The sequence below is a fragment of the Cydia strobilella genome, chromosome 14 (assembly GCF_947568885.1).
Source record: "Cydia strobilella chromosome 14, ilCydStro3.1, whole genome shotgun sequence".
Lineage (NCBI taxonomy): Eukaryota > Metazoa > Arthropoda > Insecta > Lepidoptera > Tortricidae > Cydia > Cydia strobilella.
Window position 1 is genome coordinate 1,628,369 of NC_086054.1, and position 16,336 is coordinate 1,644,704.

The following is a 16,336-nucleotide window of genomic DNA, read 5'->3' on the forward strand; positions in this document are numbered from 1 at the left end:
ATACAAATCGTGATATTTGCGTCATCTAGCGTATATATTAAATCTGTAGTTTTTATTGTGTTTATAATCTGTCCTATGTACAAAAAAAAGTGTTTACATGCATACTTTTAGAAATTGGGCAAACGAATTTAACTGTTATTTTAGTATCTTTATCATGTGCTGCTGAGCATAGGCTGCTTAGTTCTGATTTAATCTTATCCAGAAGTGTTCTTGAATGTTGCCAATGCTAACTCATTGAACTTGGTTTCTTTAACGTGCAATAAATCACTAGCCTGGCCATAACCACTAGCATAGAGTAACTTATACTAGAGCGGTACTGTCATAGTAAATTTTGTAACCCCAGTAAATTCACTGCCATCTGTCGACACACTTTAAAACTAAAAATAAATATTTATAAAAATACGATAAAATGTATTTAAATATGGATAAATGATTTTTTTTGTTTGCATTAATTATTTTAATGATTTTGACCCATGTTCTTTCACTGATATGCGTTAAAATTGTTAAATAACAAACGAAACCGTCAACGCCATCTATACGACAGTAGGTCAAAGCTAGTAGCGCCCTCTGAACGAGAATCAAATTTTCTTGATTTTCGAGGCACGTTTTTTCCTTAAGACTGTATCCATCTATTACGGAGTTATATCTATCTTTGCCACTAGTAACATATCTCCCAACTCCATTTGAGTTAATATTCCCTCTACGTTTGGCACATTGAACTATGGAACATCAGCATGAAAAAGATAATATGCATCTAAATGTAAATAAAATGTTTTGTTTATTCGAATTTGACCTACATAGTGTAATTTATGATATATATGCGTTCAAATGTGTATGATCTAATAAATAACGTTGGTTTTACTTGAGATTTTTATTATGCATATATAACGTGTTCAGTTTTTACTAACAAACATGTACTGAAAACGGATATCTATTTTAGTCCCGTCTAGGTCTAAGCTAGACTCGTAAACACGAACTATTTGCGTAAAGGCGAGGTGTGAAGTGATAAAGTAAAGACATTTATTTATGTGGTTTCTATACCTACTTTTTATAGTTTTTATCTTCATTCGTATTGTAAAAACCAAGTTCTGTTATTAGACTTTAAAAACCGGCCTAAAATCATGTCGCGTCATGCTCAGGGTTCCGTTCCCGTCCGTCAAAATATACTTTTTGCAAAAACAAAAACGGCTCAACTGATCATGTTCGCTAAAGTTTCTTTGAAAGTCTTTATCAAGCTTTACTTTCACGATTTTTCTCATATTTTTTGGACCCATGGTTCAAAAGGTCGTGGGGAAGGGAAACAATTTGTTTTTCTTTCAGAAATTATTTCCGAAAGCTACCCTATAAAAAAATCTAGTTTTTATTTTACGATTTATATATCAGATGCCAAATTTCAGCTTCCTATCACTAACGATCACGGAGCAAAGCCGCGAACGGACAGACAGACAAACAGACATAGCGAAACTATAAATTAAGGTGCGTTCGGTATAAACATTTTGTTTAGAAACACGGTTTCGGAAACAGAAATCCACGTGTTTCTGAAACACAAAAACCGTTGCGGTAAACAATATTGTTTTTGATAATTGCAATTGGTGCGTCTGAAGTAAGTCAATTAAGGTCAGATAGGGTAAGAGAATAGGGAATCATCAGAGTCGGACCACGCTATGTTTTCATGCCAGTACCACTTGGCAAGTGTCATGCCAAGTGGTACGTATATTATTGAGATTATAGAGACATGTTATGTACGTATCTTACTGCCAGGTTTGTGCAAAGTTAGCCTGGTCAGAGTAGTAGTAAATACTTTATTGCACAAAACAAGTAAATAACACAGAGAGAATACACTAAATTTGTACAAAGGCGAACTTAACCTTAAGGGATCTCTTCCAGCTAACCTTTGCTTTTTTTCCAGAGTCTACTGTATCTCTTTCTCCGAGGAATACAAACTATAGTTACCCCACCTGACGTTATTATATTCAATTTCGATATACCCTTTTTTGCAGACGGCAAATTAAATCTAATTTAGGACGGAGTCTCATTTTATCATTCAAATCAAATATAAACTTTATTTAAAGACATCGCCATCCATCAAATTTAAGACCAAACATCAAACATCAACATCAAACATTTATTCAGCAAATAGGCCACAGGGGCACTTTTACATGTCAATTTTTACAAGCAATAAAATTAACCAAAAATTACAAAAAACAATTACAAATATGGAATCAATAAAATATTAGATACTTTGTTAGAGATGTATCCAGTCTAAATGTCGAATTACACAAAAAAAAAACTGATAAAAAATATACAAACAACAGACAAGTACTAAAATAAAAGATCATCAAATGATCCTTAGAGGTGTAAAGGGTCTCCAAGCCTTGAATTGTTATATAAGTAATTGCAAATGCAAGCAAATGATATCAAACCTTTATATATTATGTAAGTAGCCAAGTACTATAAATATTTAATGGCTGTAAATCTCAGTCGTAAAGTTTAGGTATTGGTTAAATTCCAGGAACCAACCATTTGCGTGAGTAAAATATAAATATGCGTTAGTCTGAATAGTCTGAATACTTAGACATTCCACTTTAGGTAATAAAACAAAATAATAATTCATGAAATTCCGTAAGTTAGTACATTTATCGTTTACAATGGAATTTACAGAAAATGTAACAATAAATATTATAGCTGCCCACCGTTTAGAACTAAATTTTCAGAATTGTTATTTAAAATACCTTTTATTTCCCATGTTTTGAAAGTGGATCATTGTTTATATACTAGTGCCTTTGTAAGCTGTAGACCTCACGATATGTTTAATAAAAAAATAGTTCAAAACCTAAAACCACAGCGAACACACAATAGTTTTAAGCGCCATAGACCCTAATGATGCTTAATTCCTTTGTGCCCATTTGCCCAATCACAGAATAAATAAGAGTACTAGGTACAGAAGGTTCACTTCTAACAAAACGCGTCTATAACGACAGATATGACTGCTAGGTGGCGGTGCGCGGCAACTATGGCTTAGACACCAAAATTGGTGTGGCTGCATGTACTTGTAGCGACCCGACGTAATCGCGGAGTCAGCCACGCCTGGCCCAATTTCGCTATTATGAATATTTTGCGAAAAAGAAACGACAAAAAATCAACGTAACTATCGAACCTGCTTACAAAATTTCACGAGAATCGGTTAAGAAATGCGACCTTTAGAGGAGAACATCCGGACATAATACAAAAGCATTTTTGCTCAAGCTGTAACGGAGACTCGCTAACGCTGAATAAAGCGGTTTGAAATTGATACGTTCCATTACGTCGCGGGCAACAGCGGTATCTAATAAAAATATCTAAAAAATACGTCATCATCATAATTTAAGAGCATGGCTCTTGTCGGTGGAGTATGCGCCAGTTTTCTCGGTCCTCGGCCAGGTTCTTTAGGTCCCTGTAAGACACGACATTTGCTTTCGCTTTCAGTTGTTGTGTGTAGCTTGCTCGTGGTTTTCCGCTTCTATCTTGCCTTCTAATATAGTGTTAAAGAAAGTGTCGTGTCTTATCAAGTGACCTATCATTCTGCCTCGTCTATTTTCTATGGTTCTCAGCAGGTTTCTCTTCTCTCCCACAATTCGCAGCACTTCCTCGTTCGTTTTTTTCTCCGTCCAACTTATTCTCTCCATTCTTCTCCACAACCACATCTCAAAAGCCTCTAATCGCTTCCTATCTTTCTGCCGCATTGTCCACGTCTCACGCCCATACAAAGCGATGCTCCAGATGTATATCTTAATTAGGCGTTTTTTTGTACGCAAAAAATACGTAAAACTCGTAAAACGTAAGTAAAACTCGTATCTGTCGGTCTTGAATTCTTGAGCCATTTATCAAGCTAATTTGACCGGCTTCTAAGCCAGAAGTGGTGGTTTGAACCCTGGCTCATAACAATAAGTTACACTCGTAACTATACCTAGTAACAAGTAAACATAGTTCCCGAGCAAATGCGCTCAAATAGCGTTGGAAACAGCCCTGAGTTTGGCTTCACGCCAGGTTCATTGTCAACTTTGACTTACTTAAAACATAAAACATAACCACCACAAAACTGGAAACGAATTTATACTTAATCCCAACGTATCAAGGTTGAAATTGCAATGGATTTGATAGTACATCTATATTGTTTTGGTTTTCAGTGCGACAATGTCTGATTTAGGTTAACTCGTGCGTTTCCTTTTGGTGACATGTTCTGTCATGTGTTCGAACAAGGTCAGATGGTGAATGAAGTGTTAAAATGGACTTTCATTAAATTTGTTTAGTCTTCATCTGCTTGTAACGATTCTTTAATTAAATCTCCGCCGTTTGTTTACCATATCATACCATTGATGTTTACCACACCAAAAGTCAGTGGCGGATTTGCCCTAAGGCCTAAGGCCTAGGGCGGCAAGACGTTAGGGGCGGCAGCAAGCAAGATGTGCTGAGAAAGGGCCGTCTAGTAATTATTACAAGGCCTAAGGGCGGGCAAGACTGCAAACCCGCCACTGCCAAAAGCGTACTATATTATTGATGGTACCCTATTAAACTATACAAAAGCGTTACGCCGTAGGCCCTGTCGTAGCTGTATGAAGGCCTCGTACAGTCAAGGGCATAAACAGGTAGGTAGGGCATTCCCAAATTTTCAAAAAATATGTGTACGCTCTTACACCTTAGACAATAGTCGTGTTCACATATTTTTGAGCCATTTGTCTGGATCGATATTTTTACCTTCGACTGTATTACAGTCTGCGTTACTCTTTACTTCTCTTTATTGGATAAAATAATTATTTGAGCACAATCTCACAGGCCCCGTATACAACATGCCAATCGCTGACGCTCCGTAGCGAACAAACGCAACTGTCCCTGTCACATTAATATGGAAGTGATTGATAGACACCTTAGATACACTGTAAAGTACTGTATTTACCTCAGTAAATCATACGATGTAATGTATTTCCAACGGATCGGCAACACAAACATCACGCGGTACGACCGCCTCTTCTCGCAGCATGACATCGACTAACTCTAACTGTCAGTGACGTCACCATGACGTAAGCGCTCGAGACACTACAGACACAAAGCGATTCGAAGCGATTGTCACCTTGGCTAGGCCGCCTGATGGTAAGTGCCGATGCGGTCTAGGCATGCTTACCTAAATGATGTCTGTTCACTTGATTTGAAAAGATTCCAGTTATAGTGGGCTGCGAATAGATTTACAAGGAGTGTATTGCAATCCTTCGCATAACAAAGCCAGAAGCAAAGCACTTAGTGCAAATCCGTGGCAGAGTGACGAAAGAATATTTAAAAAATCTGATATTAATGAAATATTCTGGAACAAAAAGCCAAACTGGCCTCCAAAAAGCTTGGGGAGCTTAACAGAGCCACAGTACTTCACACCGGGTCACCGACTTTTGTTATATAAAGCGCAGGTTCGACCCCATATGTACTGGAGTGGAGTACTGTTCTCGTCTGATCTGGCGCTCCACAATACCAGCTCCTTCCCCTTGACTCCATCCAACGGCGGGCAGTTCGTATTGTCGGCAATCCCGAACTTACTGACGGCTTAGAACCTCTTAGTCTTCGGAGAGACGTTGGCTCTCTTTGCATGTTTTACCGTCTGTACAATGGGGAATGTTCCGAGGAACTGTTTGATCTGGTGCCATCGTCTCGTTTCTATCACCGCACCTCCTGCCAAAGGAGCAAAGCTCATCCTCACTTCTTAGACACATGGCATACCAAAAATAAGCGGGCATCTCGCTCGTTTCTTCCCAGAACGTACAGAATGTGGAATGAGTTGCCTCCTGAGGTATTTCCTTTGTGCTACGACATGGGATTCTTCAAGAAGCGGGTATTTAGGGTTCTCAAGGGTCGGCAATGCTTAAGTGGCTCCTGTGACGTTGCTTATGTCCATGGGCGACGATGACTGCTTCCCATCAGGCGGCTCGTCTGCTCGTTTGCTATCACATAAAAAAACCATAACCAAAGTATCTTTAGAGCCCCACCTGATGATAACGGGGCCTTTGAAAATTTCCATTTTGAGGTGTGCCATATGCCCACTGCCTTTTTCTTTGGTTATGAGATAGATTTACTAATTAAAATAACTGACAAATGTCTATTTTAAAAGTGTAATGATTTGAATACTATATTTCTAGCTCTAACCTAGTATCCTACGCGAAATGACATCAAGAGTAGATGTCATAAGAGGCTGAAATAAAAATGAGCGCACGCGCACCCCAGCCCATCAGATAGCAGTGCCAACGCTTGTTAGTTATGATACATAGATCCATATCAGCTACTCAGGGGTTGGCACACTTCAGAAGAGAAGAGTCATAGCTCACCAAACGAAACCAAAAACTGCCAAAAGGGTAAACAAGGCGATCTATCTAGAAAGCTTTTCCATTAATAGGTACTTCATTGTAAAATGTTCACTTTAAAAACAGATTAAAGAACAAAACTGCATGTTTTAACATAGGAACTATGAATTAGCACGTCGAATTGTCTTCAGACTATAAAATACTATGCACAAAGTACATATGTGTGGGAGTTGACAGGTTCAGATAAATCAGATGTCGTAAATTATTGCGAAGATTTAATTAAACGCATAAATCCCCGGTCTACCGTTCATACAGATGTGATATTTCACTTGTTTTGTATCAATTTGTGTTTACAGTTGCAATTGTAAAGTGCAATTAGGCGGAGCTTTCGAGATTTTCGGGAGTCGAGTTATTATTAAGTGAAAACAGGGGAGTTTAGGTTCCGATATCGGATGTCGGAAGGAAGTAAAATGTAAGATTTATGTGTTTCTCTGTATTTATTTATGCATTTAATAAATCATGATTATAAATAACGCGAAAAAGGCGGATTTAATGCTAATGGCACTCTCCTGCAGCTGTTTTTGTCATAGGCGCCTTTCGACATCCGATATCGGAAAGGCGCTTCCGATTAATTTGGTCAGGTCAGAGCCCCCCGTCAGCTGTCGGACCGATAATATTTGTTTGTTGGCATATGTGTTATGCTGTTATGCTTGTTGCAGTGAGCGTGACCGCTAAAGACGGCGCCCGGGCGCGCCCCCGCGGCCTGACAACGCGGATGTCGGATCCTACATCGGATATCACATCGGATATTAGTTTTTTTTTCTTGTGTAATTTTATTTTTATATTTATGTAATTGTTTTTTGTAATTTTGGATTAATTTTATTGTTTGTAAAAATTGACATGTAAAAGTGCCCCTGTGGCCTATTTGCTGAATAAATGTTTGATGTTTGATGGACAATGTGAAAACGCTTTAAAAGTACGAGTACGTGTGTATATGTGTGATGTGTGTGATTTGTATAATGTGACCAAAATAGTAGTTAAATTTTAACTGATAAGTAAACTGATTTCACGTACCTACATAATACATATGTATGTACTCATGTATATTGTGATTCTTGAGCCATTTAGGGTTCTAGCTAAATTGGACATTCCGTAAGCGTAAGTATTAAATATCCAATTTAACTAGGACCCTAAATCGCTCAACAATCGCGGAGCGTGATGGTACCTATACCTATAACAGTGTTTCACCGTTTGAACGTTTTTACAGTTCGACTCATTTTTGCGACTCACAATGCAACTCAAATATTTTATATAAAAAAAAAGTTTATTCAAAAATCTTACTTACAACTAAATACATATTTTCTTCTGCCAAACCACACAGGTGGTGGTGGTATCATTTAAAGCGCTATACAATTTCATTAAATTACACTGCATTTTCTACCCAATTTTCCTGCAAAGCCACACCTTTCGCAAAATACATTTTCGACCGAAACGCGTCAACGTGCGGTGTAAATCATTAAGAAACTGTTTAAGTGATATATGTGTCTCGGGGGACAAAGCACGGAGGTATAATATAAACACTAATAAGTTTCTGGAAGCGTGCGCAGTCGCTGTTCAGAGAAGTTGAAATTAGCGGGCCCACCGGGAGTCATGTCGGGAAATAGATCTTCATTCCTTATACATCTACAGATATATGAAATATGTGTGTTTTAGTTGAATTTAAATTGGCAAGCACCCGTCAGAAATAAGACCATATGCAACTTGCACAAGGAGAAATTGATATAACCCAGCACCCACCTTGACGCTTTTCTGTTTAGCCCTATGGTTGACTGGTAGAGAATGCCTATAATGGCATTAAATCCGCCTGTTGTACACTTTATGTGCAATAAAGTTTAAAATAAATAAATATAAGCGACTCGTGCCTAATGACCGAGCGAAAGTTAATATTTTCGTTACAGCTTGGGCAAAAATGCTTTCATATGTCCATCTGTCCGGAAAATCTCGTCTACTGAATTTCTCAACCGATTCTTTCTTTCTACAGTACTATGGTGGACAACAAGCGCTCTTATCGCTAAAGAGCAATCTCTTCCGCACTCTTTCACGCGCAGCAGTCTTATCCGATACTACATAAGTATTATTAACCTTTTCGCCGCCACGTCAATAAAGTAATAACGTCATCAACGCCATGTTAAAAATTGCACGTAGACAACCCGTATAATCAAGTCGTGGCGTGTGGGGAACGAAATGTATTGACTTTATATCAAGTCAATGGCGGCGAAAAGGTTAATGCTGACTGACTATGCGATTGATAGATAAAATCCCAAAAATCTGCACCATTCTCTGGAACTGTTTTACGATTGCAAAGAGCATCCGTCTGAAGGCCGATGGCGAACAACAAAGGTTCTGAAGACGTTTACGGGCGAGGACACGCAGCTGGCCGCGAATAACTTTACTAGCGATTGTCTGAGGATAAAGGCCTTTGTCCATTGGGTTCTGAAGAACGAAAGAAAGTATGCGTTAGCCACTTCGTGTTTTCAATTGTTCTGCTACTAAATAGTTCGTGATCTTTCTTCATTTTAATAGATTTATAACTTGAGAGGGCTCGAAAAATTACATCCTAAACTGAATGATTTGTTACATTGCTGACTTCTGAGGTGAATTTGCTCAATCGATAAAAAACAATACCAAAATGGAATATCGCATGCATGTTCTTGCACTGTCAATGTGAGCCTTTAACGTCGTACATTATCCCTATTAGCTGCGTAAGTCTAACTTGATATGGCAGGCACACCATGCCTTCGAAGAGAACCCTTAAATTAACAATACCTAGTCGCAGATAGATAAATAAATGAATAGAGACTTTAAGGGTTACGGATGTGACCTTTCGGGTATCAAAAACCTAATAACTGAGTAATAATTAGAGTATTAGAGCCGGTTTTCATAGTATTTCATGAGTAACTATCGCGGTAACCGAAGACAATATTAATAATTTGTCTTTTTAAATTATTTTAAAACTCGTGCAAAGAAAATTGTAGTGCAATAAAGGATCATGCCCATAGTACGCGCCGTGCAGTGTGCACACTTACTGGAGATGTTGCTCCACTCCAGTTAAAGATACTCGAGACGTATCAAAACATGTCTAGCGGTCATCATCTTCCTCGCGTTGTCACGGCATTTTGCCACAGCTCATGGGGTCCGTAACCCCAAGGATTGGCATAGGCACTAGTTTTTACGAAAGCGACTGACATCTGACTTTAGAACCCAGAGAGTAAACTAGGCCTTATTGGGATTAGTCCGGTTTCCTTACGATGTTTTCCTTCACCGAAAAGCGACTGGTAAATATCAAATGATATTTCGTACATAAGTTCCGAAAAACTCATTGGTACGAGCCGGGGTTTGAACCCGCGACCTCCAGATTGCAAGTCGCACGCTCTTACCGATAGGCCACCAGCGCTCTTGTAAAAACATGACTAGCGATAATCGACATAAATTACGTGTGTGTTTCGTTTTCTTCATAAGTAATAAAAACCGGCCAAGTGCGAGTCGGACTCGCGCACCGCTTTTTTAGTAGTTATAGCGGCAACAGAAATACATCATCTGTGAAAATTTCAACTGTTTAGCTATCACGGTTCATGAGATACAGACAGACAGACGGACAGACGGACAGACGGACAGCGGAGTCTTAGTAATAGGGTCCCGTTTTTACCCTTTGGGTACGGAACCCTAAAAATTATCCAATTCATCAGCTACAGCCTACATAACGAGAGCATGAGAATCGCTGTACCCCGTCGTCCTAGAATAACTCTTGTCGCAAATAACCTGCATTATCTTTAACGTTCCACGAATAGAACTGCGGTTTTAGCTACTAACTGTACCTAGCCGATTTATTATTATAACGTGATAAAACAGTCTACAGATGACCACGCTTTTAGTCACGACTATGGACGGTATAGAAAGGACGACAATCTCTTATGGCAGAACTATTGCAAAAGTGACCAGCTTTCAGCTGTAAATAATAGTTCTTAGTCTCTCCGGTGGCGCTAGTTAGGCTCTGGGACATGAGTATAACATGAACCATATAAGGCAACAAATAACCCGACCAAATTACGTAGGTTGTTTTTCGTAGTATTTCGGTGTATGGTGGCGCCGCCTAATTACTGTTTTTTGATGGACACTTTTCATACATAGAGATTTGGCTCCTTTATATAGTCTCAATGGCCACGACTGTATAGTCAACATCAATTAGTGTCAGAACAGCTTTAAATAAAAATACGAGTATCGGAAAACCACCTAACCAAATTATATAGCTCTCATCGAGATAATTTTGGACCCTAATCCAAAATTAACTCCATTATCTTCGCTCCGGTGTGGCTTTTATTTGAATGTCGATGATCGATAGAAAAATATGATGTTTATAAATAAAAGAAAAAGCCTAGACAAAACCAAATAAAATATTGGTAGGTAAGTATACTTAAGTACGCTTTTAACTTGAGGATCATTATGGCTGTAGTATTGGAATAGTTCAGCGGTTATACGGTACCTACAGAATTTATAAATCTCAACCATAGTATTCTACTAGCATATAGATAGATATCACTTGTTATAAATTTATTAGACAATGATATTCTTGACGGTAGTCTCACCTTCTACTATTAATGCCAACTGTACTAGTGAATTAATTATTAACAAGCAGAAACGTCTGCGATCGATGCTATTAAGCTTAGATTAAATTTAAAAGTAGAAAAATTACTGCCTTGGGTGAGACTTGAACTCACGGCCTCTGGATCGATACTCCTGCGCTCTGCCAACTGAGCCACCAAGACCTCATACATAGTCAGCAAATCTTCCCACTATATGGGTCTAGGGGACCCTAGCGACATCTATCGTAAGAGTGTTACACTTCTTAAACGGCCACCGGAGTTCCAAGTCATATTGGAAATTCACCAGTTACGATGTGCTACCCATTCTAAATTAATTATTAACAAGCAGAAACGTCTGCGATCGATCTCACCCAAGGCAGTAATTTTTCCACTTTTAAATTTATTCTAAGCTTAATAGCATCGATCACAGACGTTTCTGCTTGTTAATAATTAATTTAGAATGGGTAGCACATCGTAACTGGTGAATTTCCAATATGACTTGGAACTCCGGTGGTCGTTTAAGAAGTGTAACACTCTTACGGTAGATGTCGCTAGGGTCCCCTAGACCCATATAGTGGGAAGATTTGCTGACTATGGATGAGGTCTTGGTGGCTCAGTTGGCAGAGCGCTGGAGTATCGATCCAGAGGCCGTGAGTTCAAGTCTCACCCAAGGCAGTAATTTTTCCACTTTTAAATTTATTCTAAGCTTAATAGCATCGATCGCAGACGTTTCTGCTTGTTAATAATTAATTTAGAATGGGTAGCACATCGTAACTGGTGAATTTCCAATATGACTTGGAACTCCGGTGGCCGTTTAAGAAGTGTAACACTCTTACGGTAGATGTCGCTAGGGTCCCCTAGACCCATATAGTGGGAAAATTTGCTGACTATGGATGAGGTCTTGGTGGCTCAGTTGGCAGAGCGCTGGAGAATCGATCCAGAGGCCGTGAGTTCAAGTCTCACCCAAGGCAGTAATTTTTCCACTTTTAAATTTATCCTAAGCTTAATAGCATCGATCGCAGACGTTTCTGCTTGTTAAAAATTAATTTAGAATGGGTAGCACATCGTAACTGGTGAATTTCCAATATGACTTGGAACTCCGGTGGCCGTTTAAGAAGTGTAACACTCTTACGGTAGATGTCGCTAGGGTACCCTAGACCCATATAGTGGGAAGATTTGCTGACTATGGATGAGGTCTTGGTGGCTCAGTTGGCAGAGCGCTGGAGTATCGATCCAGAGGCCGTGAGTTCAAGTCTCACCCAAGGCAGTAATTTTTCCACTTTTAAATTTATTCTAAGCTTAATAGCATCGATCGCAGACGTTTCTGCTTGTTAATAATTAATTTAGAATGGGTAGCACATCGTAACTGGTGAATTTCCAATATGACTTGGAACTCCGGTGGCCGTTTAAGAAGTGTAACACTCTTACGGTAGATGTCGCTAGGGTCCCCTAGACCCATATAAATAGTGGGAAGATTTGCTGACTATGGATGAGGTTTTGGTGGCTCAGTTGGCAGAGCGCTGGAGTATCGATCCAGAGGCCGTGAGTTCAAGTCTCACCCAAGGCAGTAATTTTTCCACTTTTAAATTTATTCTAAGCTTAATAGCATCGATCGCAGACGTTTCTGCTTGTTAATAATTAATTTAGAATGGGTAGCACATCGTAACTGGTGAATTTCCAATATGACTTGGAACTCCGGTGGTCGTTTAAGAAGTGTAACACTCTTACGGTAGATGTCGCTAGGGTCCCCTAGACCCATATAGTGGGAAGATTTGCTGACTATGGATTAGGTCTTGGTGGCTCAGTTGGCAGAGCGCTGGAGTATCGATCCAGAGGCCGTGAGTTCAAGTCTCACCCAAGGCAGTAATTTTTCCACTTTTAAATTTGTACTAGTGAATTTATTAATATGTGACTTTAGAAGATAGTCAGTTTATTAAAATTAAACACCGTGTAAATATTCGAGAATTTCCACCGCAGAAGTTCTGTTTAACATCAACACTTAGTTTTATGTCGTTCTATCTCTTTCAAAACACAGTCTTTATAGTAGAGAGCAAGTGAGATAATTAAATTAAATGTTCAGTTTATCTTTTTATGTTGGCCATTTAAACTTTGACTAATTGGGATCGTATGGACGATGAGATTACGCGTCATTGGCTTGGCTTTGACACATGTGTTAGGGAAAGCGACGTATCTACAGACGAATTATATAGTCACATACTACCTTTAAGCTTTAGGATACATACAAGGAAATTTAGTGCACAATTTCACAACGTAACACGCGTTTAACGACATCAAAACAAAATAACAGGAAAACATTTGTTTTTGTTACTAATTATTTTATTTAGATACGTACCAGCTTATCTGACACATATCACTGAAAGTTATCCCTTCTCCATAAATAAGAACTGCAATGGCTGATTTTTTCTGGCTGATTGTGATGCACTTTATGTAACATAAACATCATTTCTATTAGAGTTAGACCAATAAAAGTCTGCAGAGATTTGCACAGCACACGCAGTGCCAGTGTTATTTAAATACGTCATAATTTCATAGAAGTTTGACGATTAAAATAACACCTGCACCATGGAGACTATATAAAGGAGCCAAATCTCTATGTATGAAAAGTGTCCATCAAAAAACAGTAATTAGGCGGCGCCACCATACACCGAAATACTACCAAAAACAACCTACGTAATTTGGTCGGGTTATTTGTTGCCTTATATGGTTCATAACATGAACTCATGTCCCAAAGCCTAACTAGCGCCACCGGAGAGATTAGGAACTATTATTTACAGCTGAAAGCTGATCACTTTTGCAATAGTTCTGCCATAAGAAATTGTCGTCCTTTCTATACCGTCCATAACCTGCACAGCGTGTGCTGTCAAAACAACAAAATCTTTGCACTTTTCTTGGTTTAACTCTACTCACTTTCTAACAATGATTTGTATTTTTTTTGTATTTGTATCCATCCAGCCATGTAACAGTATAGTTTAGGACCGTCAAGAAAAGGATTTAGCCGCGAACTGATAATAGTGATAATGACATTGGGTGCTGTCATTACTATCACTCTAGGAGGATATAACCAAACGGAGCCGCCACGTCTGTAATTTGCTGTACAAAAAAGTTTGCCAAATTTGCGGGGGAGGGGAACGTCAAATGTATACATAACGTCAAAATAGCCATGTCAGATAAACGTCAGTCCATACATTGTGTATGACCATTGGCCGACTATTTTCGACAGAGGGGAATGCCTGTTAATGGCTACTCCGTTTGGTTATATCCTCCTAGCTCACTACACTTTATAAAACAAAGTCCCCCGCCGCGTCTATCTGTATTATGTATGTTCGCAATGAACTCAAAAACTACTGTACGGATTTTCATGCGGTTTTCACTTATCAATAGAGTGATTCTTGAAGGTTTTAGGTCATGGAGACTATATAAAGGAGCCAAATCTCTATGTATGAAAAGTGTCCATCAAAAAACAGTAATTAGGCGGCGCCATCATACACCGAAATACTACCAAAAACAAGCTACGTAATTTGGTCGGGTTATTTGTTGCCTTATATGGTTCATGTTATACTCATGTCCCAGAGCCTAACTTGCGCCACCGGAGAGATTAGGAATTATTATTTAAAGCTGAAAGCGGTCAGTTTTGCAACAATTCTGCCATAAGAGATTGGCATCCTTTCTATACCATCCATAGTTTAGGTGTATAATTTGTTAAGGCCGTTCCATCGGCCTGCCGCTGTCACTGTCACATTTCGCAAGAACGGGAAAGATCATGCGCGCCAAGTGTCAGCTTTGATCGAATTTTGTCGTTTTTTATTTATTTTAAAAACGTTACCTTACAATATCGAAATTTGAAAGCTATGAAATTACTATTTAAGTTAAGATTGTTTTTTCTTCTTTTTTTGTTTATAGTATAACATAGTAAATAACCGAGTAAAGTTTGATTAAAAGTACGAGTTAGAGGTTACTTTGGGAATTAATTGTATCGAGCGAAGTGTCATAATTAGCTCCATGCATGAATTTATTTTTATTTTTGGATTCATAATTTATATCGTTGGAACACCGGAAATGATAAAAATACTTTTGTAAACCTTAACATTATTTTATTAAAAAATATTTAAAATGTTGAAAATTTTTGAGCGGTTGAAACGCTCATAATTTTTGGCGCGAATTCGACAGAGCGTGATGACGTCACACGTTGGGCGGCCCAACTGACGTTTGCTACTAATGACACTAATCTGTCGAACGCGTGACGTCACGTGGCGTTTCGAGCGTTTCGCTCACTAGCTTTTCGCTGGCAAATTTTTGTACTTTTTATTTATAATTTTAAGTAATTAAATGGTAATTTAAAAACGGAAATGCATTTGTAACATGATATAACGGTAACAAACATCCGAATAAAACATATTTCGTTCAAATATAAATTTCATGCATGAGGCTAATTCGTGTATCGAAAGCTATGTTATTAAAAATAATATAGTCAAGAACTACATGTATTTTTTCCACGTCTACGAATATATTTTTTTTCAATACTGCTTGTGAGTTTGGGATCGTCGACGATTCGTACAGCGCGCCTTTGGACTGAGACGAAGGGTCCAAGCTGGCATCCAGGTGCTCCTGCCCAAAGGTGACAGCAGTACTCCATATGGGGTCTGACTTGCGATTTATATAGCAGCAGTCTTTGCCCCGGAGTGAATCGGAGTAAACCGGAGTGAGTCATATCAACGCCTCTTAGAAAAACACGATCATATAAGGAGATTTTTCGCCTTCTGGCTCAGAGAACGGCCTTAAGGTTTCGTGTAACCCGTGCAGGTTCGGGTCGCCAGTTACTAATATTTCTTAGATCTTGCACACATAAAGACCATTCCCTAACCCAGGTGACGAGCTTTCGTCGTCATCGGAATGCCGAGTGCAAGGTTTGGCGCGGCGTTTGGCGGCTACCGCTGTTATGTCACTGTTCCCAGAAGATATGGCGTAAACAGGTCGCCGTGACAACAAATACTCTAGACACTCATGCAATATGCATTGTCATGCAATGCACTACCGAGATACATAATGTATCAGATTTATCACAATGATTGTGTGCCCTATCAGGGTGTCATGTCATACCGACCACCTGCAACTACTTAACAGGCTAATTCGAACGTGCACTGACATCAAACTGATAAAAAAAAACAAAATTCAAAATTATTTTTTTGTATAACATGCAGTGGGTTACGTTACAGGTGTGTCGAATCCTCCGTTTAAGTTAATATAACTTGTATTAGAAGGAATTCGCCCTTTCGTACAAGGTTCCGACTTATGATTATTAAGTAAGGATCTAGCATGCTTTACTTACAATAATAATGGGGGACCGATAGAAGTCCA

The 16,336-nt window shown here is 38.8% G+C and overlaps 1 protein-coding gene across 1 annotated transcript in view; it reads left to right on the top strand.

The window, feature by feature from the left end:
• The window catches only part of LOC134747035 (endoplasmic reticulum-Golgi intermediate compartment protein 2), a 250,842-nt gene that overhangs the window by 75,355 nt on the left and 159,151 nt on the right, over positions 1 to 16,336 (top strand). The gene's annotated exons all lie outside the window — the stretch shown is intronic.